Below are 18,870 nucleotides of genomic sequence, written 5' to 3' on the forward strand. Positions count from 1 at the left end.
ATAAATGTCAGAGTTTTGTAGCCCCATGCCTCTTGTAGCTTAGACAAAGTTATAGCTCACAAATGGCCTACATTTTTACAGTAGTAAGGATCAGACAGCAAATGAGTACTGCGGTCTTCTCAAGTAGTCATGGCCATGTGCAAGCTTATATTTTAGTGGAAACCAAATCATAATTTTGACCAAAGGAGACTCTATGATAGTTTTGCTGATCAGCTTTGTGCCAGGAAGGTAGATAGTAGATACACATACACACACACACACACACACACACACACACACACACACACACACACACACACACACACAGTACAGGGTGTCTGAATAGTCTGAATATAGATTAATTTTCATAGAGTTAACCCAAGGATAATTGAGCCATCCTGTTTTATTTAAACTTAAGTTAGTCGCTTACTCAGTGTATGGTGAACATGAGTAATTGAACAAGATATTAGCAAGGGGTGAGATTCTATTTTTTGATGTGGAGTGTGAAAAATGTTTTAATTAGATGACTACAGTGTCAACCTGTAAAATGGGAGCCTTTATAAGATACTTTTTTTCTATTTTTTATTTAAATTAGAAACAAGATTGTTTTACATGTCTCTCACAGTTCCCTCTCTCTCCCCTCCCCCCTGTCCCCCACTATTCCACCCCCTTTCTGCTTCCCAGGGAGGGTGAGGTCTTCCAAGGGGGATCTTCAAAGTCTGTCATGTCATTTGAAACAGGGCCTAGGCCCTCCCTCACATGTCTAGGCTAAGAGATTATCCCTCTATTTGGAATGGGCTCCCAAAGTCCATTTGTATACTAGGGATAATACTGATCTACTACCAGAGGCCCCATAGATTGACGAGGTCTCCTCACTGACAACTACATTCAGGGAGTCTGGATCAGTCCTATGCTCTTTCCCCAACTATCAGTCTAGAGCCCGTTATCCCCACTGTTCAATTTAATATTTCCTATGAGAGGCCTAGGAGAAAGACCATCTACAGATGACCAGACACGCTGCCCGAAGACCTGCTCTACACTCTGTTATCCCAGGCCAAGTTCTCAAGGTCAGCCATAGCACTGAAGCAGAACTTAGCTGTGGCTTCCCTTGCCCACTCTCTATGCTTCCTTTTCATCTCACAGAACATCCCCTACTGCCTTTTTCTTACCGTCTTATTGCTGTGTTCTGGCCTCCATCTCTGTTGGCCCTCTCATTCTCAACAACGGGCTATGCCTTTCAAAAGACCAGGTAGGCTGCCTGCAGGCCTTCTTGAATATCTGTTACCCCAGACCCAATTCTCAGGTCACTCCTGCAGTTGGAAGAGTGCACCATAAGCAGCATCCCCTTGCCCTGTTCTGTATCCAGTGGATCCCTCAGACCATCTCCCCATGACCTATTCTTTCCTCAGCCTCTAAAACCAGTAAGCATTCACCTTATACACAGCAGCCAAGCAAACTAGTACAACAGGCAACATTCAACCAACATACACTCCGAATATCCAGAAATGGAAACAGATCCCAAGGGCAAAAAACTCCCACCCAAGTAAGACAAATCCAGATATCAGCACCTAGAAATATAATCACCACAAATTCAGATGTCTACCAACATAAGAATATAATAAAAAATATCCAGGGCAAAATGTCTCTACTGGAACCTAACTATCCTCCCCAAAATAGTCCTAAATATCCCAAAACAGTTGAAGCATAAGAAAAAGACTATAAACTACTATTTTGGAGATGACAGAGGTCCCTGTAAAGGAAATTAATAAATCCCTTAAATCTAATAAAACAAAATAAAAAGTTGAAGGAAACAGATAAATCTGTTCAATATCTGAAAATAGAAATAGAAACAATAAATGAAACACAAATGGAGAAAGTACTGGAAATGAATAATTTTGAAATGTGAACAGCAACTACAGAGGCAAGCTTCAACTGGATACAAGAAATAGAAGAGACAATCTCAGGCATTAAAGATAGAAGAAATGGATAGATTGGTCAAAGAAAATGTTAAATGTAAAAATTTTCTGACATAAAACATCCATAAAATCTGGGAAACAATGAAAAAAACAAACCAATGAATAATTGGAATAGAACAAGGAGAATACCAGCTTAAAATGTAGAAAATATTTTCAACAAAATCACAGAAGAAAATTTTCATAACTTAAAGAAAGAGATGACTATTAAAATACAAGACACATTTAGAACACCAAATAGATTGGACAAAAAAACGAAGCCCCCTTGCTATATAATAATCAAAATACCAAACATACAAAGAAAGAATGTTGAAAGCTACAAGGGAAAAGACAAAGTGACATAAAAAGATAGACCTATTAGACTTATACCCAACTTCTCAATGTGGACTCTAAAAGCAGAAGGGCCTGGACAAAGGTCCTATATACTCTAAGAGACCAGCGATGCCAGCCCATATTGCTATACCCAGCAAAACTTTTAATCATCATAGATAAAGTAAGACATTCCATGACAAATCAAATTATGCACAAACCCAGGCCTACAGAAGGTGCTAAATCAGCAATTCTCAACCTATAGATTGTGGCCTATTCGGGGATTGCTTATTAAATATCTTACACATCAGATATTTATATTACAATTCATAAAAGTAGAAAAATTAAATTATGAAGTTTCAATAAAATAATTGTATGCTATTAGAAAAGTTGAGAACCACTAAGCTATAAGGAAAAATCCACGCAAAAGGGGTTAACAACACACATTAAATTATAAGAAATAAAAGTACAAGAAATAGATAAACTCACATTATCAAACACAAAAGAATGGAAACACACACACACACACACACACACACACACATACAAACACTCACATACACATATGCACATATATACACACACACAACCACCATTATCAACAACAACAACAACAAAATAGGATGAATTAACAATTGTTGGTCACTGATATCTAAGATCAGTGGTCACAATTCCTCAGTAAGGAGACACAAATTAACAGAAGGATGGCTTTGAATATAGGATCCATCCTTCTGCTTCACACGAGATACTCTACTCAGTATCAAAGATACACACTACCTCAGGGAAAAGGGTTGGAAAAAGATATTTTAAGAAAATGGATCTATGAAGCAAGATAATGAAGCCACTTTAAAATCAAACAAAATAGGTTTCAAACCAAAAACAATAAAAAGATGGGGAAGAACACTTCATACTCATAAAAGGAAATATTCCCTGAGATGACATTTCCATTATCAACTTCTATACCTCAAATACAAGGGAACTGGCTTATGAAAAAGAGACACTACTCTACAGCTTAAAACACAAATTGATAGTAGGGGAGTATAGTATGTCAATCTTATAAATGGGCAAGTCATCCAAACAAAAATTAAACAGAGACATGCCAGAGCAATCTGATTTTACATGATAAATGAACATAACAGATAGTTACAGAACATTCAACCCAAATACATAAGAATATACCTTCTCAGCACACATGAAACTTTCTCCAAAATTGACCACATACTAGAACACAAAGCAAATCTCAATGGATGTTAGAAGTTTGACATGACCCCATCATCCCATCAGATGGCCATATATTTAAGCTTCATATCAACAACAATAGAAACAACAGAAAGCATTACAAAATATGGAAAGTGGACAGTTCTCTACTGAATGATAAAATGGATCAAGGCTGAAATAAAAAAAGAAATTAAAGATATTCTAGAATTCAATAAAATGAGTATACAATGTAACCAAAATTTTGGGACAATGAAAGCAGTGGTAAAAGCAAAGTTCTTAATTTAATTCCTCACATAAAAATATATTTGAGAGATCTCATAGGAGAAACTTAATAGCACATCAGAAATCTCTGGCACAAAAAGAATTTTGCAAACCCAGGAAGAAGAAATGCAAAAATTTATCAAATTGAGGGCTGAAATCAATTTAATAGAAATAAAGATGGAGCGTATGATGAGCCACACAGCCAAACATTTGACTGACCTCAAGGAAGTTCATGGAAGAGAAGTAGGAAGGATAGGAGAAGCTAGAGTGGTTGAGAACACCAGGAGATCATGGACCACAGAATCAGCTAAGCGGGGTTCATGGGCTCACAAAGACCAAAGCTGTAATCACTGAGTCTGCATGAGTCTTTCCTTGGTCCTCCAAAGATAAGGTTTAGTTGTTTAGCTTTCAGTTTTTGTGCGACTCCTAGGAGTTTGAGTGGGTGTGTCTTTTTGTTGTTGTTGTTTTGTCTGCTTTTGGGACACTTTTCTTCTTACTGAGTTGACATATCTTGCCTTGATATGAAAGTTTGTGCCTAGTCGTATTGCGTCTTTTATTTTGTGTTTTGTTAATATCTCTGGGAGACCTGCTCTTTTCTGAAAGGAAACGGAGGCAGTGGACTTGGGAGAGAGTGAAATTGGGAATGCTAAAGGAGTGGAGGGAGGGAAACAGGCCAGGATGTATTTTCTGAGAGAAGAAATAAACAATGAAACATCGTTGGTTTCTTGAGAAAATCAAGAAGTTAGGTAAACCCTTATCTAAATTAACTAAAAGTTAGAGAGAGAATATCCAAATCTACAAAAGCAGAAACAAAAAGGGCACATAAATACAGACAGTGATAAAATCCAGATAATAAGGATTTTTTCAAAACCAAACCTCCCAGGCTGGTGAAACCCACAGAAACAGCTGACCTGAGCAACAGGGAGCTCTTGGTCCCCAGACTGATAGCTGGGATACCAGCATGGGTCTAATTAAGATCCCAGGAACATGGGTTTCAGTGAGGAGACCTCGGAAATCTACAGGACCTCCTGTAGTAGTTCAGCCCTTATGCCTAGCATAGGTGTGGACTTTGGGAGCCCAATTCACATAGAGGTATACTTCCTGAGCCAAGACACACGGGGGTGGGCCTAGGCCCTAACCCGAAGGATATGATAGACCCTGATGACCCCCCCCAATGGAAGGCCTCACCCTCCTTGGGGAGCAGAAAGGATATGTGATAGGTAGGGTTTTAGTTGGGGGGGGGAGGAGAGGGAACTGGGATTGACATGTAAAACAATCTTGTTTCTAATTAAAAAAAAACTATAAAATAAGATATACTAAAAAAAAAAAAAGAAAAAGAAAAAACCCCACCAAACATCCATCAAATTGTAAAATCTAAAAGGCAAATTTTCCTTAATAGACACCACTTACCACAAAGTTAAACCAAGGGCAGATAAGCAATTTAAATAGATCCATAACCCCGAATGAGAGTAAAAATCCAAAAGCCATATTTGTTATAACTTTCAGTTTCCATTTTATACCTGTCAGAATGGCTATAAGTGAGGCTGCATCCTGGTGAGGAAGCCAGGGAACCCTCCTCCATTGTTGTTGTGAATGTAAATAAATATAGCCAATGCGGAAATCAATATGGCACTTCCTCAGAAAATTGGGAATCAATTTGCCCAAAGAAAATGCACCCCACCACAAACACACTTATTCAAGTATGTTCGTAACAGCTTTATTCATTATAACCTGAAATTAGAAATAACAATAAATATCCCTCAAGGGCGGAATGATAAAAAATTGTAGTACCTTTACACAATGGATGATTACTCAGTGATTGTGTATCTACTTATAAGTGGATATTAGTTGTTAAGCAAATGATAATTAAGCTACAATCCACAGATCCAGAAAGGTTAAGAAAAGAGGCCTGTAGAGAGGTGAGACATATGGATCTCCTTGGTAAGGGAAAATAGAGTACATAATGTGGGTGAACAGAGAGATGTATTTCCTTGGTTTAACTTGAGGCCGGAGTCAAGAAAGGGAGCCCTAACTTGCACTGCCTGAATGGCCAGGGACTGGACACTGGACAGCCCAGACCTACGGTAGATCCAAACACAATTGGCCAAAGAGAGATAAGGGGAGAGAGGGAAACAGAGAGGCAGAGGATACCACCCAGAAGAAGAAAGGTATATGAATGATGCCATCAGCCGGGCATTGGTGGAGCATGCCATTAATCCCAGCACCCAGGAGGCAGAGGCAGGTGGATCTCTGTGAGTTCAAGTCCAGCCTGGTCTACAGCGAAAGTTCCAGGACAACCTCCAAAACAATACAGAGAAACCCTGTCTGGAAAAAAAAAAAAAAAAAAAAAAAAAAAAAAAAAAAATCGGAAAGAATGATGCCATCTGAACTAAGGGAGGAATTTCATAACAAGCCTTGGACCATTCTGCCCCTCCTCTCTTTACTTTCTTAAAGCAAAAGAAGCACGGACACTTTAGAGTCAAGATGGTTTCCCACCCTTGAAGCTAAACAAACTGCTTAAGACTTCGAGAAGGGTATGGAGCCTTTAAATATTAAAAGAAATGGATCGTTCATAGGAATATTGTGTTCTGACTGAAATGTCAGGTGTAAAACAGAAATTCACCACAATGCAATTTAAAGTAATGACAGCAGAAAATAAAATCATTTCAGATTTAAACTCTGACAGATTTTATCTGATTAAAACAGAACCGAAGGTCACTAAAACTCACCAGCTAGTGGGTTTGGTAAAGGAATTTTAGATGTAAATAACCACTCTGTGAAATACTTCTGATGTCTCACTGGTGAAGATCCTTGTGTGCTGGCACTGTTCAGGCAGGAAAGTACCCTGAACCTTCAGTAGGTCAGAACACAGAAACTCATAGGTTCTTCCTGTCTTTTGAAATTCTGTTTACTTGAAGTTAAGGGGGACTGAAAGTAAATGCATAATAAAATTAAAAGAAAAACTAAATGAACATTAATAAATGTCTCAAACATTGAAAATAAACAGATGCATAGATAAGTAACTGAAAAAAATAACATTTTTCAACAATGCAGTTAAAAAAGATTAAGCTATTTGCTTAGTGCTTACGAAGTATGTAGGAAAATAATAATATTTTGGTGGATTTGATGACTAAAAAATCACTGTTTTATGACTAGAGAAATGTTTTTCTGGCAAGTCCACAAACTTTATTAAGTCAAAAGTCCACATTTAAATTTATAATACATAACATAAAATCACTCTTCAACTCTGAGACTTTGGACTTTCTTCTCCTGTTATATGTTTATGTCTACATGTTCCGTTATTCCTACACATGAGTTCAGAAACTCCAGTTTTGTGATAATGTTCAAGCTGAGTGTTGGTGGTTTTATAGAAGCACTCTGGAGGCAGAGACAGGTGGAACACTGTGATATTGAGGCCAGCCTCATCTGCAGAGCTAGTTCCAGGATAGGCTCCAAAGCTACACAGAGAAACCCTGTCTTGAAAAACCAAAAAAAAAAAGATAGAAAATGTCCAAATTATAATTTTCTGTCCAGACAGAAAGCCTTAAGACACATGTCTAATTTTCCTTCATGTACTGTTAGTGTATCTGCTACTTCTAATGAAAAGTAATGACTTGAGTGTCCCTTGCCTAAGTTTGTAGCTCCTAAGAGTACTTCCATGCTTCCATAATGCAGGTTTTATGTGTAATTGCTAAAGTTGAGAAATGATGATCTTTAAAGTTATGCACTTCATTTTGCTTTTCTTAAGGTTTTCAAAACAAACAAACATAAATTGTCAGCTAAACCAAACAGGCAGATAATATTAACCACAGGACAATTAGATATAGTGTTCTTGTTTAAAAAAATGCATAGATGCTCTAGCAGCCAGATATTAGTTTTCTGGTTTATGACTTAAAGAAAAGCTGTCTTAATCAGATAAAGAAAAAAAACAGACTCCCAATAATTGCTTCTAATATTTTCCAAGAATTTTCAGTTTTGAAGCATCCGGTTAGTTATTACAGACCTGGTATCACACAGAAAGCAGTACTGTACAGAAGATCTTTTTTTTTTCTAAAAGTAGTTACTATGCTTTTGACATATAATAATAATGAAAATCAAAAATGATGACTCATAAGAATTACCTACTAACTTTTGTCTACAATTTCCATAATGTATGAAATTTTATCTAATTTAATATATGAAGCATTTCATCAAACAACATTACTTCAATAGTAACAATGAATATATATGTGTATATATGCTGTTATCTATGGCTTAATGAAAAGAGTATCAGAGGAAACAATGTTTGAAATTGTCCTTTTAAATACAATGGGATATTAAACTGAAGGTCTGATTAATCTGAATGTAAGATACAATTGACATAGGGAAGAATTACAGCCCTTTGGATTTAATTTACATGAAAGTTAAGTTAAAAGGAATAAGATAATGAAAAGTAAGAATGAAATCTATTTTCCTCTGAGTATTCCTTTTGCCTTTAACATGTTCTTGTCTGATGGTTGTATATTAACTAAGAGTACAAGTCAGGGGGTATCTAATATTTTTGTAAACCTACAGTTTTATATTTCATTTTATTTTGTTGTTGTAGGGATGGAACTTAGGGCATCAAACACAATGTGCAAATTCTGCCACAGAGCTCCACCACCGTCCCCTCCTTTTTAGGCTGCACTTTGTTGTTTCCCTGTTTATATTTGTCTCTGTACTTCATACAAGAGGTTGTCCATTTCAGACAAAGCTATATTTTCATTTCTGTTGAAGAATGGGAACACACACACACACACACACACACACACACACACACACACATAACACAGAATGAAATCTATAGGCTGGTAAAGTAGTTCTGTCAGTTAAATGCTTGCCATACAAACATGACAATCTGAGCATGCAAGTCAAAAGCCAGACAAGAGGAAGCACACTTGTAATCTTAATGATTGGGTAATGCAGGCCTTTCCCTTAACTTACTGGCCAGATGGTCTAGCATCATCGACAAACCCCAGGTCACAATGGAAGATATTGTCTCTAAAAGGTGAACATCTCCAAAGGAACAACACCTCAGGCTTTGTGGGTTTCCTGAGCCTTCTGCACCTCCTCTATAACTCCATGAATGAAATGTTTCAGTATGGATAAAAAAATGTACAACCACATCACAAAACAAAATATATATATTTTTGGTGTTTTCTATGTTGAAATGGATGAAAGCTAAGCATAGTGACACACTATGCTGCAAACCTTCAGTGATTGAAGGAGAAAATCATAAGTTCAAGACTGGTATTGGCTACATTGAGGCTGTGTCTCAAAACCAAGAAAGAAACAAGGATGGGAGAGAGAGAGAAGGTGAAAGGAAGGGCTTAAGTCTATGTGAAGTCTCGTGTATCTGCTTCACAATGCAGCAGTGCACTTCTGACATGTAGAACCCAATAACGCATCTTCTTGATCAAACATGAAGTGTCATAACATGTCATCACCTTCTACCTTAGGACTTAAAATAACTCCATCTAGGTCATAAAGGCACAGGGGAGAGCTGTCACATATACACATATGCATAATTATAATACATGTATGCACTAAATATAGATGTATGCACACATAGTTCATATAAACACACACCTATGTGTATATTAATCTCAAGTGAAGAAACAGTGTTGTCTATCTTCCAGCTAGTTTCTGTGGGTTCTTGGACCATAGAAACTGTGTGACTCATTAAAGCATAAAGGTGACTGCACCACGTGCCTCCATTATCATTCTGACACAAATCATAATTGTTCCAAATATAATTTTCTGAGTACATTTTGATTTTCTATGTAGTCAGCGCTTGTGACTAAATTAATTTAGATGAGACTTAAAGCCTTTGCCCAATTCTGGCATGTGCACAATGTAACTAGAGTGATATTACAATTAATTTAATCAAACAGATTATATAATAACTAATAGAAAATAAGGATTAATGTCATTTCCACTAATCAAAAAAGAATTCCCTGCAGAGAAGACACTAATTAGAGCTGAGTCTTGAAAGAAGGAGATACCTTAGATATATGAAGAAGAAGATTTGGAGGATAATAGAAAGCAGGAGGTGTTAGAGGTGAGTTCTGAGCCCTATGTCTGAAGGAACATGAAAAGAACTTCAGAAGAACCTGTCCCACAATACAGGGGTGATGATATTAAGAGGTCCATCATCTCGTAAAACAGCCTTGAGTTCTAGGACACAAGTCAGTAGAGCTTTCTGATCATTACAAGTGCCTGGCAGAAGAAGGCGTATGGACTCTGTCTGTGATTCAGCTTTCTTATCTTGCATATGAGCTCCTTGGATTAGATCACTGTCAGGCAGCTGCAATGCCCAGCACGACATAGAACATCTGTATTCACCTCAAAATAGGATTTTTTTTCATCTGTCTGAGAACCTGATTCTTAAAGACCCTGAGAGCTTTGATGTTAGATAGCTCTCTACGAGATTGTGATAAGAATCAGGGATTTGGAGACATGACAGCTCTGGGCACATTCATCCCAGGGTTAGAGGATTTACTCTGGCATGTCAGTAAATGCTGTGGCCTTTCTTCATGTTCTGCTCAAATAAGCTGCATCGCTTGGTGGTATCATGGTGCACTGAACCCTGAAGTAAGGAAAGTTTGCCTCTCCACTGCCCCTGTTAATTATAGCCTCGGTTTCCTCACTTATCCAAGGAAGAACTCCGTGTTGAAAAAAGGCCAGTGAAGCCCTTTCCACAGAGTGATGATTAATGGCAGACCTAGAGGTCTGGGATTTTCTGGCTTAGTGACCACTCTCTCTATCTGCTTATAACACAAAGACGGGAGGCTTTCCTTTGCTTTACCACTGGCTTCTTTTTCAAACCCTGTATTTCAGAGCCAAAAAAGAGCTAATGTAATGTAACAGAAATGCTCTGTGTATATATTGAAGTGTATAAAACATTTGGGCTTCCAGAAAGAAGAAAAACATGTTGGCAAACTCAGGATTGAAATTTAAAATTGAATAGAATTTGTCCCACTGGTTATCTGGTTATTCTGTTAAATACATACTTATTGGAACACACGCACGCACACACACAAAGTGTTTATATCATGTCTTTGGTATTGCAACCATAGATTGAGTAGCTGCAGGTTATCCCATAATTGCATATGTTTATTGGTTGCCCCTTTTAAGAAACATACTTACCAAGCCTGCAGAAAACTTTCTTTTGCACTTGTTATACTTTGTGTCAGGAAGCTGTGCACAGCATACATTTGTAGCAATTATGAGAACTGTATCTGGTCTCTTACCCTGTAAACAAACAGAGTAAGAATGAAGTGAATGTGAGAGAGATGTCAACGGCAAATGTGTTTGGGCTACAAAAGGCAGTACTGAGATAACTAAAATGTTTAACAAGATACATTATAGGCAGAGAAAAGGGTGAGCTGCAAAGAAATCTCAGCTAGTGCAACTCTAGCTATAAAATCTATCTCCAACCACAAGGCAATTCATTGTAACTTCTTTACAAGAATCAGAGGTTTTCAAATATCCATTGTGATGATCTCAGAAAACTAAGATATAAGCATCCTCAGAAGTTAATAGATTGCTTCTAACAAAATTCCAAATGATCTGGAAGACCACACAGCACCCTAAATCAATAACAAATGTATGCTTTGTTTTTCCCTACTCAGTAGAACAGAGATGGTGATTTATTTGGTGAAGTCAGACCATCCTGCACATTTTCCGATGAGATTTCCTGCTGATTTTATGAGAGCTGTTTTCAGAGAAAGCTTTGTCAACATATTCATAACCCCTTTTATTAATCTGTACAATTCAAAATACATTTGTACAGTTCCAGATATGCTGAGTTTTGCTACCCATCAGATAATATGATATAAGGGTTCTCTCTTGATGATTCTCTTCCTATCAATCTCCAGACACATTTAGAATTTAAAGTCAATGTTACTTTATTCATTTTTCATAACAAAGGACACAGAATGTTCCACCTGCTCTGACACTGAGAGCTATAGTGGAGAATGTGCTGAGGCAATCAAATAACCAAAATTTGAGTTAACCACAGGGTAAAAAATTTCTCTCAAATGTTGTGAATTTCACTTTGCTGGTTTTATTCTGGGTGAATGTATAGTATTGCTCAGCCAAGTGGGCACAAACAGAAAATCATTGAATAAAGGAGAGGAAAGTGGGATGTGAACTCTACAAAATATCACACAGATATGGATATTTAAATGACATTATTATAAACATAACTATAGAAATATTTCCTCTATTATTGATGAGAAAACACACAACAAGAGGAACAGTGAGATGCCAATGCAATGAATACCTTCAGGTGTCTGTGACTATAAAATTACCCTTAAAGCTGGGTTTTAACATCTTTATAATAATCAGAGGTTGTCAAATACAATAGTCTGATCTCAAGGAGTTCATTTGTATGAGAGACATTATATGCAATTATAGAAATATATTTCCTTCTAACTTGTGTAATTTGTTTTGATACTAATACAGATACTGATCCACTGTTCTTGCAGTCTGTGGGCACAGTTCTGTTTATTAAACAGCTGCTGCTAGCCCCCAGTCTTGCTACCTTGCTGCTATGAGCTGCTCCTATTGTCAGGATCTAGGCAAAGTGCTTGGAACTTAATTTCTCTCTTCATGGACACTATTAGAAAGTCTTTACACAAGCAGAAACACTACTATTTCAGACTTTAAGATTGCTGAGAATGAGTCTTTCACTGGCTTTTAATGATCCTTTATTCCTGTGTCCCTCTTAACTTTTGTGAGGCACTGCTGTTTTAAACTCTAATTTGATCCCTTGCTTTCTATCCTACTCAATGGGTCATTGGTGATGCTGTGGATCACCTACTATGACTTACTATCTATCTGACTTGTTCTGACACCCAGAGAATTGCAGAAAACCAAATAAGTGACAAAGCCCCTGCTTATTCTCTATATGTTCCTTTTTAAATGTTCTTTATATTTCTATTTTTCACAAATAAAAAATATTAAGAAAAATAACAAGCATCATATTAAAGTTGAAAAATGAAATTCAGCAAAAGGGAAAGGGTCCCAAGAGCCAACAAAAGAATCAGAGACACTACTATTTCAGACTTTTAAGATTGCTGAGAATGAGTCTTTCTCACAAGTAGGAATCCCTTAAAAATATTAAGCTAACAGCTATAACACATACTGGGGATGCTTGGAGGCACTCTGCTTATTGCTTCAGTATCTGTAACATTCCACTTCCTCTCCTTCAGGGTTCTCCGAACACTGATGGGACAGATTTCACAGAGATATCTTCTCTCTCTAAGTGCTATCTGTCTGTGGGTCTCTGCATCTGTTCCTGCCTAATGAAGGAGAAGCTTCTCATATAAGACTGAATAAGGCAATGGATATCATTGGGAATTATTTTATTTATACTTTTTTTAGACCAGTAGTGTTTGTTTTTACCCTAGGTCTCTAGGCTATCTAGTCTCTGATTCTTGGTCCCCCAAGCAGTGGCAGTTATGAGTTCCATCTTGTGGTTTGAAGTCAAATCAGAAGTAAGTTGGCTACTCCCACAAGTTCTGTACCCCCTTTGCCCTAGACTCAGGATCTCCCTAGCATATTGTGCAAGAACAAAATGTAGGCTAAAGGTTTTGTGTCTGGATTGGTGTTTACATTTCTCTTTTGGTGACCTACAGAGTACCACACCAAACAGACAAGGAATCAAGGTTTCATGTGGGCACTTGCTCAACTTCTTCATGTTCATGAGTTGTATGGATTTTGTCCTCAGCAATTGAGCCCCATTGTAGAGAGCATGCATTATCTTAGAAACAGCCTGGATCTTTTGGGGATTTTCATGGGACACCCTTGCCTAAAAACTTAATTGAATACAACCCAGCCCTGCCACTGGAAGTCTCATTTGAGGAAAGACATGGACAGTTGAGACTCAAGATCTCCCATTATTTGGAGATTTCCTTAGTATCATGTTGATATATTGTAGGAAGTTTCTACTGCACTAGGTTTCAATATCAGACCTCAAATGCCCCTTGATCCCAACTGTCTCTCCTCAAATCCACTCCATCTACTATATCTCCCCTCTCCCCTCCATTACACTCATTCCTGTTCTCACCTGCCCCCAGTACACCCATATAATCTATTCCATTTTCCCCTGCTACCAAGGGACAGGGAAAAGAAGCTATTACAATAATATCAACTCATTTCCTTCTTGGTTATATGGAGAAGTCTGCAGGAATCAAGGAAGTATAAGAGTCTGAGCATTGCTGAAGGAAGACTCTAGACTCAAATAGTACGCAAGCACAAAGAGCATTTATTCTATAGAAATAGCAAGCATGCAGGGGTGAAATATCCATGGAAAATGAAGATTAAAATCTGGAACAACAGTGCACAGATCTTTTTAAAGGGGAGGGTGGAGCTTCAGAATTCTATTTATCTAAGTTTCTATTGTGCAGTCAGGGAGCAGTTATATGAGGTGCATAATGATTGGACAGGGTTGGTAGCAAGACTAGCTTTAGTTATATATGGTCAGTAACAGCCATATCCTGTAATTCTGAGAACTTTTGCCTTATACGGTCAGGTTCTAAAACTGTTTAGCTGATTGGCCAAACTTGGCTGGAGGAATTTCATGATTTGGGGCTTAGGTTATTACCCACCAGGGTGGTCCATATCTAAAATGGAATCATATTTCAGCCCCTTTGTGAAGGTGAACTGTGGTGTTTTTTTCTGTCAACTGAATAATAGCCAAGTAAATAAATTAATTGTATTTCCCAAGAAGAATAGTCCAATAACCTGTGGTTTATCCATCACTATTTCTTGCTATAAGGGTTACTAATTTGTATGACCTCAAGTCTATAGAGTATTGCTTCATAAAGTAACACTATGACTAGTGGTCTCTCTAAGGACAAATTGGAGAAGATGAAAAAGTAAATACTCCACAAAGTATGAGCTAGCCTTAAAATTATTTCCTAAAGTAATTCTTCTTACAAAAACGGAGGAAAAATCTTCAGGGAGGTATATGAACCTCATATGTTCACTATGTTCACCTTCATATTATTTATTAGAGATTGATAGGAGTGTGTTATTAGGTTTGATTTCATACTGAGATATTATTTCTTGGAAACTACCTGAATATGGAGTCACATTCTTTCAATTGCCACCTAATTAAATCTTTCTTTCCATTGATTTTCTTAATTTTTTTTTTTTTTGGTTTTTCGAGACAGGGTTTCTGTAGCTTTGGAGCCTACCTAGCACTCTCCCTGGAGACCAGGCTGGCCTCGAACTCACAGATATCCACCTGCCTCTGCCTCCCGAGTGCTGGGATTAAAGGCATGAGCCACCAACGCCTGGCTGATTTTCTTAAATTTTAATATGGATAATAAATAGTGAATTTTATCCTACTGATAATAATAAATCTTATCTTAAGTTATCATTTGAAAAACTTAAACAGATAAATGTGTGTCAAATTATTAAGATTCAAATTCTGTTCGGTACCATTTAGTTTCATTTTCATATTTTATTTTCTACAGTATCTAATGCTTTTATAAGAATTAGTCTCTTCCAATAATGCTTTGAAGTTTAGAGATGTATTAATATAATTATACAAAAGAAGACTGGGAGTAAATTGATTATTCTACATTTCAACGCCATGTATTTCATCTGACACAAAGTTATTTATTCATATCATACCAAATAAACTCTAGAATCATGCTACTCAAAAAAGATTAACATCTATTTATACTAGATCCTTAAGGAGACCAGTGGCATCCAAGTCAACAAGTTCCTTTTATAACCACTATTTGTATTAGAGTTTGAGAAATACAGCCAGACCACAAGCCCATTCTCAGCATTGAGCTGAGGAGGCCCAGCATGTCTTTCCTTGGTTCCTTTTCCTCCACCCAGATTTACCAGAGAATGACATAAGATTAGAATCAATTTTGCTGTTAAATTTGCATCTTCCTCCATAACATCATGTAACAGAGAAGTTTTGAATTTATAATTTGCTATGATTATGGCACTGTATATTAATTTTAATAGTCACAAGTGATCAGTAAATTTACACTTTACCATTCATGTATATTTCTCAGGTCATTTCATAGATAAAATAATGCTGATAGAAGAACTGGGCATGATGAAACACACCTCTAATTCCAGTATTTGGAAATTGGAAACACAACAGTCACATTCTATCTCCATATTCCCTAACTGTAGAATTTTGGATCAGTGACACATCATGAGACCATAACTCAGCCCCTTTTCACTAGAAAAAAATAGAAATAAGTTAGAATGAAAATAAGGAATGAACACGAATAAGTAGAATTTTTTAATTAGCCATTTATTTCCTAAGGGACTCACCATCTAAACTAATGAAAAAAGTAATGAGTTTGTCTTTCATTTGATGTATATACAGATGGAATGATGCTAATTTCAAAGTGCACAGCTGCATATCATGACTATAAAATTTGTATAAAAATGTGACTAAATTCTGAGAAAAGACTAGTGAGACCAAGAGAAAATGGGAGAAGATCATAGCCTAGAGCTAACAACTTTTTGAAATGGATCTATGATCAAGGAAGGCAAGATAGACTAACATTCTAAAAAAAAACCTCAAAAGGCAACTGCATTCCTGCGTAAGGGCAAGAGCCTTCTTATCATAAGAACATCATCCGATTAAAACAGATGGGAGTTTTCACTCACAGGATCATTTTAAGGGTCACTGTATATGTTCATGTGAATGGTTAATGACAGGACTAAAAAGAGAATAATTTGGTTTTATAGGAGGAGAGAAGAAACTGGTCTTGTGAGAAATATATGAAACTCAAGACAAATTTATTCTAACTTAAGGAATAAAAAGGTTGAAGAGCTGGAATACAGGCACCAAAACCTCTCATCCTCGAAAGAGATATGAAGACTCAATGGGACAAAAGGAGCCATAAAAACCATACAAAAAACCTGGCGACAGACAATAAATTGCTCTATTCTTAGTTAAAATACTCAGTAAAGAAATGACTGCATTATTGGGAAAACATTGCTCCTAGCACTTGGCACATGGCTGGCACATACTGAGACTAACTAAGCCTAACAGATATTATTTCTGCTCCATCTACACAGTGGACAATAAATATCTAGTAACATTTAAATAGTAACAGTCTAACCTTGGCAGAGGAGAACACAGACACTGAGAGAGACCATTAAGAAAACACTAATGCAAACCTACCTCCAATAAAAACAGTAGGAGCATCTGAAGCCATTGCTTTTTAATGGGATATTGTTATGGTTTTAATTTTTAATAGCATCATTCTAATTACTCTTTTCGTTGAGAAAAGTAAATTCCAAATATTTAGTGAAACATTTAGTGAAATACAAAGTTGTTTACAATAATTATTTGCAACTAAGTTTTCTCACTTCAAATTTCAGAAAGAGAAGAGGAAATTTAACCAAAGAAAGAGCTTATTTACTTTTCCATGATGTTCAGAAATTTTACTCATTTCTCTGTAAAGACATAACTGTTCTTGTCTTTGAGCCAAATACAAATTTTCCATGAATATATACCACATTATCTATATGCATTCTTCTCATGATGAACACCAAGGATGGCTCAATATTTTGGTTATTTTATAAGAGCATTGTAATTTTTAGTCATAAATTTTATGCTGTGAATATCTGATACATAATTGGCATATGAGAATTTATTACTATCAATAAAATGATTTTCCAAATGTTTTCTTCGATATAACCAATTTCCAAATTCAGTAATATTTGCTATTAATACTATTATATGAGAAAACTTCCAGTGGAAAAAAATTTTCATTTTAGCTCAAATTTACTGAAAAATGATGCTATACATTTCATATAACTTTATAATTATCCATAAGATTAAACTAAGCATTTAACCTTTTTAATTTTATAGTGATTTTGATCATCTATAAATTTTACCCATGTTGTGTTTCGTATTTCTGTTAGCTGTCCTCACGTTTCTCTTTTCTTCAATCATATAGTATTATATGTGCTCATATTGACAATTGGAGTGTAGATCATAAACAATCAAATCTCTCAACAAATGCAATTTATAACTGCTTATATTCCAATAGCAGCACTTCTTTAGCTTGTGTGCACTTTATTTAACTAGTTTAAACTGGCAAGGCAACACCAAGAATGCAACATCAAGAATTTTGTGATTTTCAGACATCTCTTCTAAGTAATAGACCAAAATATTAATAAAATCCTTTTCTTATAAAACTGTCAAAAAAATTCTAGGTATCTTGTATCATAGTCTTGGATACTTATTTTACAATTTTTTGAATTATACAGTAATTCAGTTCTTTAAGCTGGGCATGTTTACAAAAAGCTGAGTGAAACAAATGGAGAAGAATCCTGTTAGGAAACGTGGATATTGTGACCATACAGATACCCACCAGGAGGAATCACTGCACGGCTTTCAATGCTGGGCAAGTACCTGATACCCCCATTCATGTAAAGAAGGCAAATCCAAGTGTTGACTGGGTGTGTGGAGGAATGCAGCCTGAAGTCATACCTTATAAGTAAACAGTTATTTATATTTACTGGAGAGAAAAGATGGCTAAATAAGACTAAAAATAAGACATATCATTATGATGCTTAGGAAAATCCACTGCTTTAAAATGAAAGATATTACAGGATATTAGCCAATAAAATACTATAATCTTAATAAAATTATGAACCTGTCAATAAATAACTTATGATTTACTTAAAATATTATAAAGTTGGAGATTTTGAAGTCAAAGAAGTTGAATGCAATTTGTTTTAAGTTTGTATTTTTTTCATTATTTTTTCTTTTTTTAACTAAAAATTTAATTAGTATGCACCCTATAATGTCAGCCTAGTTTCTGTTTCATTGTGCTCATTGAGAAGGACATGTTGTGATTTAAAATTTTATGTTTGGCATAAGTAAAATATATATGTTGAAAGTAATGTATAAACATGGCTTATTGTTAAATTATTATATATACATGTTCATAATTGTGATACATCTTTAGATACCTTTATTTATAGGCACACCAGTTTGCTTTTACCTTAATTTTTCCTTGATCATAAATTATGTAATGATTCACTTGATGTTTAGTTTAAGGAACAAAAATAAAATGAGCTCATCTTAATTCTAAAACAGACAATT

The sequence above is a fragment of the Cricetulus griseus genome, assembly GCF_003668045.3.
Source record: "Cricetulus griseus strain 17A/GY chromosome 1 unlocalized genomic scaffold, alternate assembly CriGri-PICRH-1.0 chr1_0, whole genome shotgun sequence".
Lineage (NCBI taxonomy): Eukaryota > Metazoa > Chordata > Mammalia > Rodentia > Cricetidae > Cricetulus > Cricetulus griseus.